General features: G+C 46.1%; 1 long non-coding RNA gene across 1 annotated transcript in view; it reads right to left on the bottom strand.

Moving 5' to 3' along the window:
• Positions 1–4,041: 4,041 nt before the first annotated feature.
• LOC107691624 (uncharacterized) overlaps positions 4,042–6,370 on the bottom strand; it is a 10,727-nt gene continuing 8,398 nt past the window's right edge. The window contains exon 3 of the long non-coding RNA XR_001634553.1: positions 4,042–4,054. This is a non-coding gene — a long non-coding RNA (uncharacterized LOC107691624). The remainder of the gene's footprint in view (positions 4,055–6,370) is intronic.

The following is a 6,370-nucleotide window of genomic DNA, read 5'->3' as shown; positions in this document are numbered from 1 at the left end:
AAAAAAAATGCTGTTATTTTCTCTGTGGAACACATCTTCATGCAACTCTATTCCATATAACAAATTGATTGTGTTCACAGATTGTCAAGCTCCAAAAAGGACAAAATAAAAGTACCATAAATGCAGCCCAAATAATTTTAGAGCTCTTAAATCAAATATGATGCTTCTGGCAAAGGTTGAACATCAATAACATCAAATGTCTGTGCCATAGGAACTGTATTTGGTTTGAGAGCTAATTATTCACAAATAATTTTATATATTTATATAGCCGCCTCAGAAAAACAGCCCTCGACCACCATCAAAGCATCACACACACACTGAGCGCTCATATTCTGCTCTAAATATTAGATATTATCATGCACATATCTAATGCTATACTTGAACCAAATCAAAATGCACACTGTCCATATTCTGCTCCTGTTTCTGAATGTTTGATGCATGCGGTTCTTTCAAAATATGATTGATGGAAGTTCTTTATTCAATAAAGCTCTTCTGATGAGAATAAAGATGGTTCAGGATACTGTACCTGGAAAAACTCTGGCTCTATGAAATGGTGATCATATTTTGTCCCAAAATCTAAAGAAATAACTAGGAAATTATATTGCATAAAATAAAATGTGTTGCATTGTGACATTATTTTCATGCAATTATTTTCACGCTAAATGTTTAATATATATATATATATATATATATATATAATGTAACTGGATTGGATGTTGATGCAAAGATTCTTAGAACACTAATTTGTCGCATAGGTATAAACATATAATATACACTCTGAATTAGATCATCTGAAGACGAATAAATAGACCAAACATGGTATAGGTGAGTTTACATTAACTAGTGATTTATCATAAGCATGCATAAAACAGTATACAATACATAAGACCATATACAAGGCGGTAGTAATCATACACAAAGACCTGGGGATATGCATGATAGAAAAGTCAGAGAAAAAATGTGTCTATGAATTAACGAAATAAGTCATTTCCTGTAGCAGTATGTGTCTGTTTTAGAGAGAATTGATTAGGGAGTAAGATTCTGTCTACATACTTTTAGGTTGTAAAGTTTATCTGATCTGGCTGAGGTGTCCTGGCCTGGAGATAGTTCACAGACATATAGGCACCGTGTCTGGTGTTGGGTGAGGGGTCTGTGATTGTTTGTTAATCTAATGAATAATTGATTTTTTAAATCTAATGAACAATTGTGTGTCTGATTGGTCCAAATGCTACAACAAGCAAGCAGATATTATACTGTTATTTATCAATAATAGCTAAAATTGCTTTTACAATAATGATTTTAAAAGAGCATAGTGGAAATTTGGTGATTTTAACTAAAATCTGATTGATATGTTATTTCATACAAGATATATAGATTCATGAAATATATGTTTTTTATTTAACAGATCGAAGAATCATTTCTCAACAAATGTGCATTTAATTATACATATTAGAATTCCTTTAGATTTTATTAAGATTCTAATCAAAATGGAAGTACATTTTATTAGAAATATGACCTTTGAGATTGAATGTCATTTGACAGAAATAAGAAAAGTTTGCTTCGAGGTTTGTATGCTTCGTGTGATAGAGCCAGAATGAGCTAGAGATGGGGAATAGAATCAGCTTTCATCCTTTTTATCAGCCCCGATAAGAGTGGCAACTGAAGTGTTGTTGCTCATGTTTATTCTTCGTGATGGGGAGCAGGGAGCTCTGCTTTGTTGTGTAATGAGCCTCAGTCCCAGCCACAAAGGTTTTGCTTCTGCCTTCAGAACCACTGATGCTCTAAAGGCCAAGCACACGACTGCACCAGCATCACTGTATGATGTGTGGATCAACCCAACTCAACTCTGACTGTGAATACATTCATGAGCTCTATGCAAGCCAGCTCAGATCTGTGTATGGCTCATGCAGTGAACGTCAGAGCAAATCTGCAGGGTACAAATGAGGGAAGGTTCAAAATTAAAATTTTAATAAACAGTATAATATGACTGTGGAAGAGCAGGGAGAAACATGATAGATGAGATCATTCATAGAAACCTGTTTATTATACCTGTCCTCATTAAAATAATGAAATTCCTGGAAAGAGACCATTATTATTATTTTTGTTTTTAACCAATCAAACAATCATAAATGAATGAATGAATGAATGAATGTTTTCTGCTTATTGACTGTCAGCCAATGCTACCATATAGAAGACCACTGCAGACCCTCATGACTGTTTCAACTTTTTTTTTTTTATGATATAGAAAGGTTAATTCAGATTGTAAAATGCCCTTTGGTGTGACTTACCTTCAACTGGTTACATATTGTGGGATTACAAATTTAAGAATCTGTTTAAAATATGCTGATCCTATGTTCTAACACAGCATCACATGAAAAACTAAGGTGAAGTACATTGTGAAGGTAAATATGATGACATCAGACAAATTATTCTATTAAAGCAGAGTTTGTAGCAAGAGGTTCCTGTCAGTTCCTGTTCTCTTATTGTTAGTCAAATGAGCCTATCACCTTTTGTTTGCAATGGCTCTTGGTGCCTCTGCGCCAGTTATGAGTTGAGTAGTTATGCTGATTGGATTAGGACTGGTGAAATGGGGCAGGTTGCTATACCTGAATACTTCATTTGCATGCTTTGTTTAAGGTCGTCACCCAGGTGCTTTGTCTCCATTTCTAAGCACTGCCCCCTAAATGTATATAAACTACAATATATCACTGCCTTAGTTAGACTTTTGATGACTGCAGCACCACGCAGCGCATTTTAGTCAAATGAGCCTATCACCTTTTGTTTGCAATGGCTCTTGGTGCCTCTGCGCCAGTTATGAGTTGAGTAGTTATGCTGATTGGATTAGGACTGGTGAAATGGGGCAGGTTGCTATACCTGAATACTTCATTTGCATGCTTTGTTTAAGGTCGTCACCCAGGTGCTTTGTCTCCATTTCTAAGCACTGCCCCCTAAATGTATATAAACTACAAAGTATCACTGCCTTAGTTAGGCTTTTGATGACTGCAATGTCACGCAGCGCGTTCTCAATAAAGAACTCTGCTGAAGATACCCAAGAGTCTCCTGGTCTTCGCTTCTGAGTTTCCAACAATATGTAACCCTTGCTCCCTGAAGGAGGGAAAGGAGACGTCACATCGGTGATTGACGAATTGGGATCTCGCCTGAGAGCCCTATCATCTTCGAGTGTAAACCTTTCTTTCTTTCTTTCTTTGGGATCTCGTTTCGAGAGACCAATCTACTTTGAGTGTAAACTACACGAGCCAATGCTGTTATGCATGCGATAATTGCATCCAGCTGCTGCTCGTCACGACACGAGCATAAGTAGGCAGCAGGTGCAACACATATTCAGGTTTTCGCTGAGGAGCCTAGCCAGTGACCCGGCGCCCCACGGTGGTACAGCAACTGGGGTGACGGGACGTGATGTCTCCGTTCCCTCCTTCAGGGAACGAGGGTTACATACATAACCGAGACGTTCCCTTTCAGTCGGTCACTCAGAGTCACGTCGGTGACCGACGAATTGGGATCCCTAACAAAGCGCCACTATTGCTGCCCCTTCCAGCACCTCTAGTAAGCCACCTGGTCCCCCTGCGGCAACTGGGGCGGAAGATAGGACAGGGCTTAAGTGGAGAAAGTCTATTACTGTTGTTCCACTAGACCCATACAGTAAGACTTGTTAGATAACACTGGGAAAGCATACCCTTTCCAGGGACGCTGTGGAATACACATCCTGCCCGCAGGGAGGTATCATGTGGAGATTACACATATGGACTGGGCATTAAGGGCAGTACAACACATGGAATGTCTCTGAGGTGGCTCCGGCTCAGTTAGGAGGGAGGTAACACCGGCAGGGATGGCAGAGCGGAGTCTGCCAAGGGAAAGACACGGGCTTACCAAGAGGGGAACCGTACTGTGGAGAAATACACACATGGGATCTCCGTGGGATCACAACATATGGACACCTAGCCTAGCACAGGGGTCAACCAACGGGCGTACTTACAAGTGTTAGGACTGGCGCCAGATGCTCTTCCACGTCCGGCTGCCGAGGGTGATGGAGGAACTCCACAGGGATCGCCTTGTGGGGAACTGAACTGAACTGAAGAGCAGAATAAGCGCACGTATCCGGTCCGTAGAGGGGAATGGCGCAGTAAGTGAGACACTGGCTACTCGAGGCGAGTACACTGGCTCTACACGAAGGCTATAAAACCTAGCAAACGTGTTTGGTGTTGACCTTATACTGATATGCCTGTCACTCGAACGCAAAGCAGAGAAACGGCCTGTGCCGAGGGAGAATCGAGACATGAAAGTACGCATCCTTCAGGTCGCTCGCTGTAAACCAATCTCGGGGACGGATGCATTCGAAAATGCGTTTCTGCATCAACATTTTGAACAGTAGCTAGTGAAGGGCCCGGTTCAAAACTCGCAGGTCCAAGATTGGTTGTAACCCACCGCCTTTCTTGGGTACAATGAAGTAAGGTCTGTAAAACCCCTACCTCATATCGGCTGGAGGGACCGGCTCTATCGCGTCCTTCGCCAGCAGGACTGCGATTTCTGCCCGTAAGACAGGAGCATCGCTGGTCAGCACGGAAGTGAACTGGATGCTCCTGAACTTGGGGGGATGCCGGGTGAACTGAATCGCATAGCCGAGTCTGATGGTCCGAATGAGCCAGCGAGACGGACTGGGAAGTGCTAGCCAGGCTCCCAGAAACAGTACAAGTGGGACCAGAGGAACCACAGACGTACCCACAGTGGGGCAGTGTGGTGGAAGACAGGGACCCGACTTGGAAGGCATAGCGTCCCAAAGTGGGGTCTGGGTGTGCGGTGCAACACCTACCTGGCTCCACGGTTGGGCAGGGGGCATGGGAGAAGGTTCCTTGAATCGGGCCCTGCTGCCTGCTGGCGATAGTAGAGGGGGATGAAGCTGGCCAGGCATAGCGTGACTCAACATCATCCACGCCCTCTTGAACTGCTCTTTTTTTTTCTTTTTTTTTTTTGGGTACCGTTGAAAGGCCAGCGGCAGAACAGAAAGAAAACAAAATATTCTCAGCCGGCCCTCCTCCGGGGGAGGGTGTGGTGCAGTCACCATCTCCCGAAGAGCTGTCCCTCCATCTCTGGGTTGCCCGTCTCGGGGCCGCTTGCATTTACGCTTGCTGCCTGGTTTGGCAGGGGCCTGGACGGGCGGTGCCGCACCCCTGCGGCCAGCTCCCCACTGTGGCCTCAGTGGACGATGCTGCTGAGGCTGAGCAGGGGCGGAGGAAGCCGTGGGGGGGCGCCCTCGGCGACGAGCAGGCGGAGCAGCTGCAGCCAGCGGCGAGGTGAAAGCAGCAGCGGGCCTCCGTCTGCTTCTGGGCAGCCGAGAACTGTTGGGCAAAGCTCTCGACTGCATCGTCGAATAGGCCGGCCTGGGAGATAGGGGAGTTGAGAAAACGGTATTTGTCGGTCTCCCTCATATCCGCCAGGTTCAGCCAGAGATGGCGTTCCTGTACCACCATCATGACCCAGGGAGCGCGCAGTGACTTTCGTCACTCTCAGGGCAAGGTCCGTCGCTGTGTGCAGCTCCTGCATCAGCCCTGGGTCAGAACTACCCTTGTGCAACTCTTTTAGTGCCTTGGCCTGGTATACCTGCAGGAGTGCCATGGCGTGCAGGGTGGAGGCAGCCTGTCCAGCGGCTCCGTAAGCCTTGGCCATAAGAACAGACGAGAACTTACAGGCCTTAGATTGGAGAAGCGGGTTACCCCTCCAGGTGGAAGTGCTTCTTGAACACAATTGCATCGCAACCGCGCACTCCACAGAGGGGATCACCGCGTATCCCCTGGCCAACCCGCCATCGAGGGTAGTGAGGGAGGAGGAGGCACCAGATCGGTTTCGAGCAGAAAAAGGTGCCGTCCATGACCTAGTCACCTCCTCATGCACTTTCGGGAAGAATGTCACTGGCACGGGGGGCTGAGAACCAGCCCTGGCCACCCTGAGATACCAGTCATCTAACCTCGACGTTTCGGGATATAGTGGCTGTTTCGAGCCCGACCGCCTCGGCAGCCCAGGAAAGCATAGCCGTCAATTCTCTGGCTCGGGCAATGCTACTCTCCCCGAAGGGGGCAACGCAGCCGAGTCCTCATCCCCAGCCTTCAGCTCACTCTCCGATGCCTCAATCGACATCTGGTCATTCGGAGGGGCACCAAATCAAACTACAGGAGTGAGGTGAGCCGCCTGGCTGGGTGGTGCAGAGACAACAATCTCTCTCGGAATGTGGAGAAGACGAAGGAGATTGTTATTGATTTCAGGAGAGTGCGCACTCAGCATGCTCCTCTGACTGTCAATGGTGCAACTGTGAAGAGAGTGAGCAGCACCAAGTTCCTGGGTGTGCACATCACAGAGG

The sequence above is a fragment of the Sinocyclocheilus anshuiensis genome, unplaced genomic scaffold (genome assembly GCF_001515605.1).
Source record: "Sinocyclocheilus anshuiensis isolate Anshui unplaced genomic scaffold, SAMN03320099.WGS_v1.1 scaffold442, whole genome shotgun sequence".
In the NCBI taxonomy this organism is placed as follows: Eukaryota; Metazoa; Chordata; class Actinopteri; order Cypriniformes; family Cyprinidae; genus Sinocyclocheilus; species Sinocyclocheilus anshuiensis.
The sequence above is the reverse complement of the archived record's forward strand: the minus strand, read 5'-3'. Positions and strand labels throughout refer to the sequence as shown.